This window comes from Aotus nancymaae, unplaced genomic scaffold, assembly GCF_030222135.1.
Source record: "Aotus nancymaae isolate 86718 unplaced genomic scaffold, 86718_ANA_hifiasm-v0.15.2.pri h1tg000017l, whole genome shotgun sequence".
NCBI lineage: Eukaryota > Metazoa > Chordata > Mammalia > Primates > Aotidae > Aotus > Aotus nancymaae.
Window position 1 is genome coordinate 14,131,288 of NW_026988429.1, and position 16,193 is coordinate 14,147,480.

General features: G+C 37.3%; 1 gene segment (V, D, J or C); it reads right to left on the reverse strand.

The window, feature by feature from the left end:
* LOC105731229 (immunoglobulin kappa variable 2-29-like) overlaps nt 1–16,193 on the reverse strand; it is a 356,755-nt gene that overhangs the window by 189,106 nt on the left and 151,456 nt on the right.

Below are 16,193 nucleotides of genomic sequence, written 5' to 3' on the forward strand. Positions count from 1 at the left end.
CTTTTCATTTATAGAGGTCCTATTTGGTTATTTTTTATACTTTCCATTTCTTAAGACCTTACTTGCTGAATCTTCTTTTTTTAAAAATATTTTCTTTGTTATGTCAATGATCATAGTTTTAAAAATAATTATTTGAACATCTGCATATTAACTGCTTTGTAGTCTTGGCTGAAGCCAATAATTAGGACAAGTTAGAACCAACTTTCATTCACTATTTTCTGTTGTTATTATTGTAGTTGCTTTGTTTTTGTTTCTTCAATATAGATAAGAGTTCTCTGTTATTTTCCAGGATTTTTTAAACTAAAAGCTGTATGTTTTTGATAACATATTATAGTACCTCTCTTTAGATTGTGGATTTTTCATTTTCATTTTATTTTATTTAGAAACAGAGTCTCACTATGTCACCCAGGCTGGAATGTAGTAGTGTGATCATAGCTCTCTGCAGCCTAGACCTCTTGGGCTCCAGCAATCCTCCAGCTTCATCCTCCTGAGTAGCTGGGACTCTAGGTGCATGACACCACTTTCTGGTATTTATTTTTTTAAGGTTTTTAGAGATACGTGTGCCAATCTTTTGCCCAGCCTGGTCTCAAACTCCTGGCCTTAAGTGATGCTTCTGCATCAGCCTCCCAAAGTACTGGGATTACAGGCTTGAGTCACCATATCAGGCCTGGAATTTGTTTCATTTTTTTCTGAGTATTTTTAAATTTTCTTCTTAGTTATTTGTCTGAACTTACTGATAGTACCTGACATATGACAGTTGGAGTTATAATTTTTTAACTTTCAGATGGTGTGAAAGTGATATGCATTCAACCAGAAACAATACTTATAGTATTCATACAACTATTCTATTTTCTGTTTTAGTACAGTATTCAATAAATTACATGAGATATTCAACACTTTTTTGTAAGATAAGCTTTGTGTTAGATAATGTTGCCCAACTGTAAGCTAATGTAAGTATTCTGAGCACATTTAGGATATGATAAGCTGAGGCATAATGTTCAGTGGATTAGATGTATTAAATGTGTTTTCAATGCATGATATTGAAAAATCTATATCTCGTGTTTGACCACTTATATCTCTGCTTCTTTTTATTCTTAATATTAATCTTTAATTTGAATTTATAGGAACTGCACAGTTATCTGCATAGCTTAGTTGTCACCAATAATTTGAGATGTTTTGCTCAAATATCTGGAGCTTTTAAATCTATCTTCTGTCAATCCATCTGTGTGTAGCTTAAAAAGCACATGCAAAATGCAGCTAGGTCTTACCTCCCTCTGATTTTACTTTGCAGCGGGCCCTTCCGGGTCTCATCACTCGTAACTATAGCTTTTAAGTCACCAGGAATGTATGCAGAGATTGTTTCAGCAATATGGCTCTACCTTATCCAGGAATCTGCTATTTACTGTCAGCAGGTGTACTACTTGCCCTAACTTGGGCCTCATCTTGGACTAGCAAAGATGTAAGTTTTTTCTGTTCACTTCCTATGGCATTCTCCATGTTTACCTGAAAACATGAAAGAATTTTACTCCACCCTGGCTTGACTCAAGTCCACCAAGCTGCTAGTTTTATTTGCTGTCCTCATGTTGGTAAAACTCCAGTTCTGTAATTCATGTTGACTGAGCTGGGGGTAGAAAGGTGCTGTCACAGATAAAAGGCTACAGACATTTTCTGTCCTTACTCAAAGCACTAGTACTTTTGTTTTCTATAAAGAATATACACCTTTAATTATTTTACACTTTGACAATTTTCAGAGTGCTGAAATAGTTTTGATTTTTTAGCTTTTTATTTATATGTGTGCTTGTTGTTTATTTTTGCACAGACTTATTAAACTCTCTGTGATGCCATAAACAGAGATGCTTTCTAAAATTCATTTAAATGAACATGATAGCCATGTTGAAATAGAATGAGTTTATCGACTAACATAAGTAATTTTTCAGACTTGAGAACTTGAACTCTGCACCCTCAGTTTAAAGATAAACTAAGATCTTAACAAATAGAGAATCCTGATCCCAGGATTTCACATTCATGAAGGAACACACTGTCAAATTTTAATTTGCCTTCTTTGTATTCTAGAACTGAGCAAATTAGTGATTATACTCTACATAATGGGAGCTAGAATTTTCTTTAATAGAGATGAGAATTAGAAATAGGAAAGGGGGCAAAATAGGAGGAAAGTTATGGACTTGTTTAAAAAATACCTTTTTCTTACTTTTTAGTTACTTGTGTGTGTGTATGTGTTTTACATTTATTTGGAAATATTTTTAGACCTAAAATTTGAACAATATAGCAAAAACTGTTCCCATGTACTCCTCCAGCTTTCTCTAATGTCAGCTTCATGCATAACCACAGTATAAGTATCACAACCATGAGATTAACATATATATAATGTTATTAGTTAACTCATTTAAAATCCCATAAGGATTTTACTGATTTTCCCATTAATGTCATTTTTTATGTTACAAGTTAAAATTCAAGTTTTTATATTTTATTTGGTTATCCTGTCCTTCATATCTTTAAATCTGTGACAGTTTTTTACTTTTGTTTCTCTTTCATGACCTTGAAACTTTTGAAATTTACTGGCCAGTTATGTTGAAGAATGTTGTTCTAGTTGGCTTTGTATGATGTTTACTATTGATTCAATTCACTCCATTAATTTTTGGCAAGAATAATACAGATAGGAGGTATCCTCAGTGCTTCATATCAGATGTTACATAATGTCAACATGTCTTATTGTTGAGTAAATGAATATCATCAATGAAATCTCTTTTGGAAGGAAGTCTTGAAGAAAAGTAATTAAAACAACTGCTTCTATCACTCTTTCTACTTGGTCATTTGCAGACTTCATTTGGAATAGTCTATTTCTTCCTTATCTAATATTTACTTTATTTTTACAGACTTTTAATCCTTTTACCATCTACTGTATGATAGAGAAAACTGAAGAAATGATTTAGTTCACTTTTAAATGGCAAATGTTTCCATTATAACCATTTAGCAAAAGAAAGAAAAATAATGGGATTTATTCAACCATTGTAGTATCTTCATGTGAACAGCATTTACTGAGTCAAGTATTTGAATAAATAAATAGAATTTTCTACTACTTAGGATGTTGATGAACTCAAATGAAGCAGTGTTATATGGACTGAGCTACTCCTACTGGAAAAGTTAAGAACAACTGGGCCTATATAAGAATTTATACAGTGAGACATTACTTCTGGAAACCAGAGATTCTGGTGCCTTAGTTGAAGAGAGTCCTGGGATTGGAGTCCAAATTGTTCAAGGAATTGTGTTTTTTTTTTTTTCTTTTAAGAACCAATAAATCTCAAAATAGAGCAGAGATGCTAAAGCTGAGTGGCAACCACACTAGTTGTTTGTAAAGGAAGCACCAGGTATAATCTGATAAACGCTGGTGGTCTTGTTGAGGTTTTTGTTTCATGTTGAATCACTGTGGGGACCAGTAATTATACTCTTTACAGTAATAAACAGCAAAATCTTCAGGCTCCAGGCTGCTGATGGTGAGAGTGAAGTCTGTCCCAGATCCACTGCCACTGAATCTGTCTGGGATGCCAGTAACCCTGTTGGATGCACTATAGATGAGGAGCCTGGGAGCCTGCCTAGGTTTCTGCTGGCACCAGGCTAAGTAGCTGCTAACACTCTGTCCCTGAAGGAGAGGGTGACTTTTTCCCCTGGAGAAAAAGAGAGGGTGGCTGGAGACTGCATCATCACAATTTGTCCAGTAGAATCTGAAATTGGAAATAAAACAGAAATGCACTCATGTAATCTAGATCAAACACACTGTCTTTGAGTAGAATCCAAAATTGTTGATCTACAATGAAATTTAATTATATTTCTTGCTGAGCAGGTGTCAGGAGTTTTCACTGATGTGCAAAACCACCTCATGTTCCCCTCACCTGGGAGCCAGAGTAGCAGGAGGAAGAGAAGCTGTGCTGGGGCTTCCATGGTTCCCTCTGGGTCCTAAGTGGGCAGTTCCTCCCCATAGCTCTGACCCAGGCATTGATATGGGCTCTGGAAGGTAGGGCAGCTGGGAGGGACATGCAAAGCAGCTGCGTGGGAGCTGGGCTTCCAGCTGCAAAACCACCTGCTTCTTCCTCTCTGCACTGAGAATCCTGTGCCACCCTGGTTGTCAGGTCAGAAAAGTCTGTTGGCTAAGTGTAGAACTTCTGCCTTGTGATTGCAGAATTTAACTCCTGTGTCTTTCTTCTCATCAATCACCTACTTTCAGCCAGATGATGTTTGGCACAAGCCTGTTAGGAACAATATAGAAGGCTATGTTTTCATTTCTCTCTTTCTATCCTTAATATGCCCAGTCATCTCCCTAAGTGCGTTATTCAATCTATTGAAATGAAGGGTCTGTTAGAACTTATCTTCTAGATAAACTTTTCATTTGCTTGTTACTAATGTTTTCTGAGGGACCTGAAGCTTTCCATTAACTGATACACATACCCTCTTTGAGTTAAAAAGTTAAAACTTCTGTTTACAGTCATGGGTCATGGCAGTCCCTGACATAGATACTCCATGCTTACACTTTGCTTGAAATTGATCAAGTAACTTAACTTCCCTGTGTCTCAGTTTCCATATCTGTGTAACTGTGATAATACTCTACCATACAGAGCTGTTGACAGTTTAAATAAGAGAAAACATTTACAATAGTATTCAAGATATTACATATGCAGCAATTAATTTTGTTTTTATTGTTTAAATATTGAGCACTACAGTCATCATCATTATCATAAATATACTTACTTAGCATGGAGAATAGTCTTAAATCCAATCCAAGAATGTATTATCCACAATCATTTAAATTCTAGGGCTTTTTCTTCACTAACTGTATGCAACTCTTAAAACCCTAATGATTTGGTCTTAATCTGTGCTAAAGTATTCAGATCTTCAATCATTCCCACCTATCCCTGTGTAATACATTACTTCTCATCCATTATCAAAATGTTACCCTATAAAATGTTACCATGTCCTGTTACTGTCCTTCTTTCTTTTGTAATCTTTATCTACCTTGGTTATTTTTTGTTTAATTCTTGCCCCAGGACAGACAATAAGGAAAAGCTACCATTATTACTTGTGGGTTTGCTCCAGTATAATTTTGTCAGGCTTGTTATCTTGGAAATGAGGATTATGTCTTGCAAAGAAACATATTAATTGGGTCAATGTGTTATCAAATATAAGATTCTATCTGCTTATGATCCAATAATTAATTTAGACTGACTTGAACAGATTTCTTCAATGATGAAAAAAAGAAGATGATATAAGAGTAAAATATAATACAACAGAAAACACAGGCTATTGTAACTCTTGTTTCATGGATTTTTACATATATATTAGACATATGCTGGGTATATGTGTACAATTATGATCCAAAAACTGAATGGTAACTGGCTTAGGGAATGCCTGCATTACACTGAGTCTTGCCTATTTTTCCAATTATGACCAGAAAGCTACAATATCATTTGTATGAGTATCAAACTTTCTAGCTGCCTGAGACAGAGGTAGAGAAGATTTACTGAGATAAAAGCCTAAAAAGTAGTAGAGGTTTGTCCTATGATGTTGTGGGTGTTGCTGTGGTTGTTGTTGCTGTTAGAAAATACAGTGGGGGTGAAAGCAAGTAGATTTACAAGCTCCTGCTCTTCCTTGTACTCACAAACTCCTCTAGAGATGGACAGATGGTGGTGCAGGAATCTCTGACATCTCTAAGCAAGTCATTTTTGCTCATTCCAGAATCTTTCCTGACAAGTGTTGTTTTGAGTCACAAATTAGGTGGAACTGGGTGTAGAAGAAAGGACTAGAGCAAGGGAAGAAGTTTTCAATCCCAGGTAGTGGTTGTAAGCACAGGGAAATGGAATTTTTCATATTTTAAGGCCATACTTCTATCACGTTGGGGAAAGAGGCATCAAACCAAGCTCGTTACTGAAAAAAATCATTACATTATTTTAGAGATAAAGAACTATGCATTTCTTGTCAAATACATGTTTAAAAATCAAAGCTACTAATTTTTTTTTGAGATAGTATCTTGCTCTGTAGCCCAGCCTAGAGCTCAGTGGCATGATTTTGGCTCACTATAACTTCCATCTCCCTGGTTAAAGTGATTCTCATCTCTCAGCCTCCCAAGTAGTGGGGATTACAAGCATGTGCCAACATACCCGGCTAATTTTTGTATTTTTAGTAGAGATGAGGTTTTGTCATGTTGGCCAGGTTGGTCCTGAACTCCTGAACTCAGGTGATCTGCCCTCCTCGACCTCTTAAAGTGCTGAAATTGCAGGCATGAATCACTGCACCTGCCCCCACTGATATATTAATATTATTTATTTTCTTTAATACACCAAGTGGTAAAGTGCAAATCCACAATTTAACTTGAGATTTCTACTCCTATGTGAATTATACCAGTGAGAAACAGAAAAATTCTGTATTGGTTGGCAGATGGTATTTGACAGTGATCAGTTTGTGAAGCAAAGGCTTATGTCACAGTACTTTCCACAGTATTACATATAAAAATGGTGAATGGCCTCATACCCAGAAGCATCAGCATTTCTCATGAGCCATACTACCACCAAGAAAGAACTGAATTGAAGCCTCTGACTACTTGGTGAAGGGTTTATAAACAAGAGAGAAAGTAAAAGAATACAAAACACAATATCATAAATGGAAAGGAGAAAGTCATTACACAGCTTCTAAGAGTAAAAAAACAGAAAGAGGATATAGGAGTAATTTTATGGCGACTAATTTGACAAAAGTGGTTCAAATCAGGCTCTTGACTTCACTCAGGAAGAAATACAAGGGTAAGATGGTGGTAGAAGAAAACAGCTTTATTGAGGTGGCAGTGTTACAGCTCTGTGACTTCTCTTGTGAAGCAGAGCTACCCCATAGGTAGTATGTCAAGAGTAGCAGTGTAGGAGCAGTTTTTGCAGTCATATTTATCCCCACTTTTAATAACATGCTAATTAAGGAGTGGGTTACTCAGAACTAGCTAGAAAACGGGCAGTAACTTTCAGGTGTTGCTATGGCAATGGTAAACTGATATGGCACTGGTGGGCAGGTCTCATGGACAGGTGCTTCCAGTGCCTCTTCCTTGTTTTAGCTAGTCTTCAATCTGGTCCAGAGTTGAGTTCAACCCACCTCCTACCTCATTCCCCACTCAGAGATTAGATACTCCTCCTTAATCTTAAGGGGATTGCAGAAATGCAGAGGTCCATTTTCTGTTAAGTGCTTCCTGCTGACTTTATGCGTGCAGGCTTTTCCTAGCATTTGAGGAATAAAAATCTTTGACTACCCGAAGTAAGGAGTCAAATGGCAGGATGCTTTCATTCTTGGGGTCAGAAGGCAGAATGAATTGGAAGCCTTGTGACAGACCATATCATCTTTACATGAAATTTAGAAGACTTAAATTTCACTAAGAGTTTAAACAAGAAAATTCTATTTGTAAGAGAGAGAGTATTAATGCTTCTATGCCCACAACAGAGACACATTATTATTCTACATGTTTGCAAACGACAGCTTTAAGTTTTCTAGGCTTTGTAAATGTAGGTTGTGGTGTCTACCTTTTGTGCCTGCAGAACCTTGTAAGAAAAAGGTTTGATCCTGGACAGCTGTACTCAGTAAGTGACTTCCTGAAGCTTAACAGTATTTGGAGTAATTATTATTTTTTTTTTTTGAGACAGAGTTTCACTCTTGTTAACCAGGCTGGAGTGCAATGGCGCAATCTCGGATCACCACAACCTCCGCCTCCTGGGTTCAGGCAATTCTCTGCCTCAGCCTCCTGAGTAGCCGGGATTACAGGCACACATCACCATGCCCAGCTAATTTTTTGTATTTTTAGTAGAGACGGGGTTTCACCAGGTTGACCAGGATGGTCTCGATCTCTTGACCTCGTGATCCACCAGCCTTGGCCTCCCGAAGTGCTGGGATTCCAGGCGTGAGCCACCGTGCCCAGCCCTGGAGTAATTAAAAATATCTGATATGGGTTTCTTCATTTTGGTTATAATTGGTTTTGGGGGATTCTTTTCTTTTCTTTTTTTTATTTTATTTTTCTTTTCCTTTTATTTTTTATTTTTATTTATTTTTATTTTTTTTTTGAGACAGAATCTTACTGTGTTGCCAACACTGGAGTGCAGTGTGGCACAATCTTGGCTAGGCTCACTGCAACCTCTGCCTCCCAGTTACAAGCTATTTTTATGTCTCAGCCTCCTGCGTAGCTGTGATTACAGCCATGTAACACCTAGCCCAGCTAATTTTTGTGATTTTAGTAGAGATGTGGTTTTGCTATGTTGATAATGCTGGTGTTAAACTCCTTGCCTCAAGTGATCCACCAAGCTCAGCCTCCCAAAGTGTTGAGATTACAGATGTGAGCCACTGCACCCAGCCAGTTCCTTCTTTTTAAGTTTTCAGTAAGACTAAGTCTTCTGGTTGAACAGAGGAACTATTATTTTCTTTTCTGGAAAAGGGCACTATTTTATTTCCATAATTTAAAAGACCTTTTGAATCTGGCCTACATTTCAAATAGGGGTAGAATGAGGTTTGTCTGACTCCCTGTTTCCCACCATGGCTGGAATTAGATTTTTTAGCTTTCTTTGGTAGTTCTTTTGGCCAAGGGACTTAGAATTTAAAAATTTATATCCAATTAAATATCTCAAGGCCAGAAAAAGTGGAGGTGGAAAGGTACTCATTAGCCTTTAAATGGGTGGATCACAAGGTCAGGAGACAGAGATGAAACATGATGAAACTAACGTGATGAAACCCCATCTCTAATAAAAATACAAAAAATTATCTGGGCATGGTGGCATGCACCTGTAGTCCCAGCTACTCAGGAGGCTGAGCCATGAGAATCACTTGAACCCTGGAGGTGGAGGTTGCAATGAGCTGAGATCATGCCACTGCACTCCAGCCTGGGTGACAGAGTGAGACTCCATCTCAAAAACAAAGAAACAAAGAAACAAACTTTTAAAGCAGTATAAAATCAAAAAGTGAGGCCCCAAATAAGGTTGTGGATGCTAAGAAAAACCAAACACATAGAACACTGGAGTGCAGTGGCACAATCTTGGCTCACTGCAACCTGTACTTCCTGGGTTTCAGCCATTCTCCTTCCTCAGTCTCATGAGTAGCTGGGATTATAGGTACGTGCCACTGTGTCCGGCCAATATTTGTATTTTTAGTATAGACAGGGTTTTACCATGTTGGCCAGGCTTGTCTTGAATTCCTGACCCCAAGTTATCTGCCCACCTCGGCCTCTCAAACTGCTGGGATTGCAGGTGTGAACCACTGCACCTAGCCTCAAAAACAAAATTTTCTATAAATTATCAAATCAGTAACGTAATAAACCCAAGTTTCAATATGCAGACCATTTTCTAGAAAGTCTACGCCAAGCAATTTTACTTCAATTATAGCAAGCTTAATCATACACAAAATTTCTTTCATAAAATCCCCTTCACAAACCTTATCTTGACTTACGCAGACTCCTTATAACATGCTTGAACTTTCTGATTTCACCTATACTACACCTTTCTTAAATAATCATTTTTTTCTAGGTCAAGAATTTATTATACAAGATCTATTTTTATACCAAGTTGCTCTTTCTGTATATCTCTTTCTGCAAAATTATACGTCTTCCACCTGTAACTCTCGGTACAGCTCTCTTTATTTACTGGTTTCTTAATATTTTGAGTCTCTTCCAAATTAGACAACAACTATTTTCCCAATAAAGAATGCATTTCTTTGGCACATTTGTTATAAACTTAGGAGGCAATAAATTATAAGCTGCCTGCTAGACATTGGTGTTACATGACACAGAAAGAAATTATTTAGGTAGACATTTAGGGTAAAGTGAGTCCCAGCAGAAAACTTTTTTTTCTAATAGAAAGCAGCTTAAAAATATCTCCCTTTCTAATCTCATGCAGCCCAAAGAAATCATTTATCTTCTAGCAAAAGGCTATGAAAGTTCAGGCTCTGAGATATACAGCCCCTATCTGTTTTCTACAGTAAGCAAGGAGTTGCCATTCAAGATAGGCACAACTGATGTCTGCATCAGGAAACTTTAATGTCCCAAATCTGAGTCTGATGTGCCCAGTGACAATTGTCCATTGCCACAGACTCCAGTCAGCATGTATAGAAGAGTGGACACCTAGATTTCCATTGAGCAAGCAGACTCTAAGATCTTAAAGAAGTTCTTAGACACATAAACACAAAAATCTTAAGAAAAAGGGAAGAAAAATGGAATCCATCTGTATATCTACACATTTAGTGTACACACATGGTAAAGAGTATTACGGTTTTATGCTAATAACTTTTGATAGGTAAATATAATTTGGGAAAAATTTATAAGAACCATAAGATATGTTGGTTTGGTTTCTTTCCCAAACTTAAAAATACTTTCTTGCATTTAAATATTTTTACAATTTTTAATGACTTTTATTTTACTTAGACTTTTAATTGATATAAATAAGAAATGTGTATTAAAAGCCTACCATTTTGATTTATATTTCTATACATACAATAGCATATTATTTAGTTATAAAAAGGGAAATTCTGACACATGTTACAATGTGAATGAAGCTAGAGGACATTACATTAAGTGAAATATACCAGTCACAAAAAGATTACTGAGTTATGATGTCACTACAGTGTTTGCACAATAGTTTCCATTCTGTCTTTAATCAACCCAGTCCCCTTCCGTTTTGTGCTTGTAGTTTTCAGGAATAATGATAGAATGTTCTGGAAATGTAACATTCTGAGATAAGGCAAGATTGGCCAGAACAGCCTGGGCTCCATTTCTGTTTTTGAAACAGGAATTCCTTCAACGTTAAAGCCCAATGTGTCATGTGATTCTAAGACAGAAAACCTGGGGTGGGCTGAATTCCAGGGTCCTTCAGTTGCAGTACTTTTGGGGTTTGCACAGTCTAGAGTCAATCAGGCCCAGGGAGCTTTCTGCTCCCTCTTCTTGACCTCTGTAAGTAGTAATTTCACTTCATGTAACTGGTTGTGCATGGGTGTTCTGTCTCACTAGATTTGGGTAAGTTGGCAACAACTGCACAGCAAACCTTCTTGGCAAAATTGATGCAGTGAGAAGGCTGGATTTGAGAAAACCATGGCTTATTGATAAAGTTGGAGGAACAATACTCTCTAGTGCTTGGCCCAGGACAGAGACATCATCCTGGGGATGCAAGGGCTGGACATGCAGATGGATGTTTGATGAGGAAGAAGAATAAATGGGACATTTGTCCTCTCCCCATTAATATGGATCAGCTGGCTGACTGAATTGAGACTGAGAGAAAGGAATGTGGAAATGGGAATAGGGTTTGCAATTCCCTAGTTGTTAGACACTTAAATTACTGCTCCTTCTTGGGGCCAGAGAGCTCAGGACATAGATACTTAGATGGACCCTGAGTCACCCAAGAGGATACAAGAAATATACTCTCAGTGGTCCCTGAAGCATCTGAGAAGAAACCAAAATGAACAACAAGGGCCTTCATAGAAAAGAAGGCTCATTCTCTAAAGAAGAGATATGGAAATAGGCCAGGAAGTCTTATGCAGCCTGGTTGGTGTGTTTGTTTGATTAAACCACATTGCAGACCCAAATGTTGGTCTGAATGGCACAGTTAGGAGTAGGGCCAAGGCCTCCACCAGAGGCTAGTGGTCCTATATTCCTGTCAAGACAAAAAAAAAATGGAATTCAGTCTTTTCAGAGATTTTTGAATACTGGAATCTACATGACAATATTTCCAGGTCCCCTCAGAAAAAAATAAACTGATGACATCAGAAGGTTTCAGGACACATGCAGAACCCAAGGTGAGTATGTGCTTGTGTGCTTATCTGTATGTGAACCATTCCCTTTGGGCCATGTTGGGTGCTGGTGACCATGGTTCTCACTGCTGAGTGCAATAGATGTATTGACATTTTGCTGCTGTGCCACAGAACATCACTGCTGCCTGAGGGGCTATCCGCTCTCATAGCTAAATATTCAAGGCATATCAATGGGACGTATCTACTCCTGCCTCCAGGTGAGCTTCCCAAGCCACAGAGCATTGTTCAGCAAAAGGAGGACTGCATACTAAATAAACAGTGGTACACTACCCAGTTAATTTAATAGTGGCTACAAAATATTAAATGTCACACAGCATTGTGTCATAATGGAACAACCCAGTTTGGTAGTTCAAAAATACCCCAGGGGCATGGAGACTAGCAATGGAATGTTGAAGCCTGAATGCCAGGACCACCCAAGCAGGAAACCAAAAAACTTTCCCAGATATAGTTAATTATTGTAGGTCTTGGTGGCACCCACTAATAAAAAAGGGACCCAAAAGCTGGTAGCTCTCTTTGGGTACTGGGACAGTATAAACCTTACCTGGCTGTTCTTTTGGTCACCTTAGTCAAAATCATGAACAAAGTTGACAACTTTGAACATGGCCCCTTGCAACAGTAGCCTGTCCAGTATTGTAATCAGTCTAAATGGTCACATGCTTATCATATCATTTCTTCCAATTCAATGGAATCATTGTCATGTCAACTCTTTGGATGAAGAATCATCAACAAGTAAAACCACAGCTCTGTGAAAATAGAAATACAGTATTTTAAGCTGTTCACTTAGCATAACAATGATGAGTCTACAGCTCATTTTCAAGATATAAATATTCTGTTTATGGGAGTAACAGCACCATTGACGGTTAGGGTTTTAGAGCCTCCACCACATCTGACAGCATTGCAATTCAATAGCACATGCGTTTGTGTGCCAGATTTGCTTGACTACTAATGGGCTCCTGTTTTTAGGGAAAGCTGCACCTGTGCACATGACAATCATGTGCTACACTTTGCTACACTTTTTTTTTGAGGTAAATAAGTTGCTTGATCCAAAGTCATATTATAAAAGAATTTTCTGACTCCGATGAAAGCATTTGGAAAATACTCAAATAACATTTTACTCAGAAGCATATCCAAACAGAAAGGCAAATTCACATATAGGAAAACAACCACTGCCCTCCTCATGTTACATGACTTCCACTAGAATCACCTGACACCAGCTGTTAGTCTGAGCCTGAATATGTGGTACAATGTTAGGGGTTCAGGAGGAGTCATTCTTCTTGGCAAATAAGGTTTTCAGAAGAGCCAGTATCCCTGTCATGTCTCAGTTAATTGAAACTCATATTGTTGGATCCCCACATGGACCTCCATAACATTTGTTCATGAGACTCCCTGAAAAGCTGGGAAAGGTGACTGACTAAAGTCCATGTGTTGAATCATTTTAAAAGCCCCCTGCTCATTAATGCCATTTTGATTAATATGCCTTGGAAAGCATTTTTTTTTTTCGATTATGGCTCATTTTTGAAATGTCTAGTCATAGATCCGACAGAATGACTTTTGCAATTACTCAGTTGCACTTCTTTTGAGGACTGATGATCTGTCAAAACCAACAGCCAATACTATTAACTTGCTATTCTCTTTGCAATGTGATTATCAGATGTAATTCTTGCAGTTTACTCAGTTTTGATTTTTACATTTCCAGGGTTTCCTTGACAATGGCACTGATGTGATTCCATCCAGCATTAATCTTCGTGAGGACTCTATTTGGCATATTGTCATTGTGGGCATGAACATAATGGAGACTTTTATAGGATACAAGAGTTAATATTCAACATTAATCAAAATTTGCTCTAGTAGTACCCTTGGAGCTCTACTGGGTTGAAAAAAATATTTTAGATAAGAACAACCATTTGGTAAAGTTTAAACAATAAAGGCTACAGAAAATTTTTCTGTAGCAAGAATGTAAGCTATATGTGGTCCAGAATACCATTTTTAATAGAATGTAACAAAAATTATTAAAATGTATTTAATTTAGATAATAATTTTATAAATATGCATATATTGCATATATAATAGAATAAACATACTTAAATATGAGTACTATATATTTGTAGCCAACCATTTATCAAATAAATACATATTCACTTCTATGTATCTTATATACATATATGCCCATTATTTCATAAATAAGGTAAATTTTAATTTTTTATTGAAATACTAGTTTCAGTTTTGTCTTTCGTTTTCTCTTAATAACTTCATAATTTGCCAAATATTCACATTTGGTAGAGGTGTAAATATTGTATCAGTAAGCTTTCATGCATAAATGATTGGCAATTGATCAAATACACAACTCAGAGACTGATAACAGTAAACATTTGTTTTCATGTTCATGAAGGCTCATGTTCACAATAAAGTGACTGATCAAGAAATGGCTCAGCTGAGTGATTCCTCTTCAGGGTACTGAGGTTGACTTCAGCCTATAGGTATTAATTGTCTCAGGACAGGGTTGAATGAACAACAGTGACTACACATGACCCAAGATTCTTGTGGCAGGTCATAGAAGTGAAAAACATCTGAAATGAAACTGCACAGCTGAATTTAAGACCAATAATTTCTAACACAGCTTCACACATTTAATTTTTTGGTTTTTTTTAGCAGCTTTTAAGAGCAATTTTGTTTTTATTATACTTTAAGTTCTGGAGTACATGTGCAAATCTAGCAGGATTGTTACATAGGTATACACATGCCATAGTGGTTTGCTGCCTCCATCCCTCCGTCACCTACATTAGGTATTTCTCCTAACGTTATCACTCCCAACCTCCTCACCCTCTGCTATCACTCCCCTAGTCCCCTACCCTGCAACAGACCCCAGTGTGTGATGTTCCCTCCCTTTGTCCATGTGTTCTCATTGTTCAACACCCACTTATAAGTGAGAACATGTGATGTTTGGTTTTCTGTTCTTGTGTCAGTTTACTGAGAGTGATGGTTTCCAGATCCATCCATGACCCTGCAAAGGACATGAACTCATCGTTTTTTATGACTGTGTAGTATTCCATGGTGTATATGTGCCATATTTTCTTTATCCAGTCTATCGTTCATGGGCATTTGAGTTGGTTCCAAGTCTTTGCTATTGTAAACGGTGTCACAATGAACATACATGTGCATGTGTCTTTATAATAGAATGAATTATAATCCTTTGTGTATATACCCAGTAATGGGATTGCTGGAGCAAATGGAATTTCTATTTCTAGGTCCTTGAGGAATCACCACACTGTCTTCCACAATGGTTGAACTAATTTACACTCCCACCAACAGTGTAAAAGTGTTCCTATACCTCCACATCCTCTCTAACATCTGTTGTCTTTAGATTTTTTAATGATCGCCATTCTAACTGGTGTGAGATGGTATCTCAATGTGGTTTTGATTTGCGTTTCTCTAATGACCAGTGATGATGAGCATTTTTTCATATGTTTGTTGGCTGCATAAATGTCTTATTTTGAAAAATGTCTGTTCATATCCTTTGCCCACTTTTTGATGGGGTTTTTTTTTTTTTTTTTTTTTTCTGTAAATTTGTTTTAGTTCCTTGTAGATTCTGGATATTAGCCCTTTGTCAGTTGGGTAGCTTGAAAATTTTTTTTTTACCATTCTGTTGATTGCCAGTTCACTCTAATGATTCTTTCTTTTGCTGTGCAGAAGTTCTTACATTTAATTAGATCCAATTTGTCTATTTTGTCTTTTGTTGTCACTGCTTTTGGTGTTTTAGTCATGGATTCCTTGTCTATGCTATGTCCTGAATGGTTTTGCCTAAGCTTTCTTCTAGGGTTTTTATGGTGTTCGGTCTTACGTTTAGATCTTTAATCCATTTGGAGTTAATTTTAGTGTAAGGTGTCAGGAAAGGGTCCAGTTTCTGCTTTCTGCACATTACTAGCCAGTTTTCCCAACACCATTTATTAAACAGGAAATCCTTTCCCCACTGCTTGTTTTTGTCAGGTTTGTCAAATATCAGATGATTTTATATGTGTAGTGTTCCTTCTGAGGCCTCTGTTCTGTTCCATTGGTCTATGTCTCTGTTTTGGTACCAGTACCATGCTGTTTCGATTACTGTAGCCTTGTAGTATAGTTTGAAGTCAGGTAGAATGATGCCTCCAGTTTTATTCTTTTTGCTTAGGATTGTCTTGGATATGCAGGCTCTTTTGTGGTTCCATTTGAAGTTTAAGGTGCTTTTTTTCCAGTTCTGTGAAGAAGGTCAATGGTAGCTTGATGGGCATAGCATTGAATCTATAAATTACTTTGCTCAGTATGGCCAATTTTACAATATTGATTCTTCCTATCCATGGGCATGGAATGTTTTTCTGTCGGTTTGTGTCCTCTCTTATTTTCTT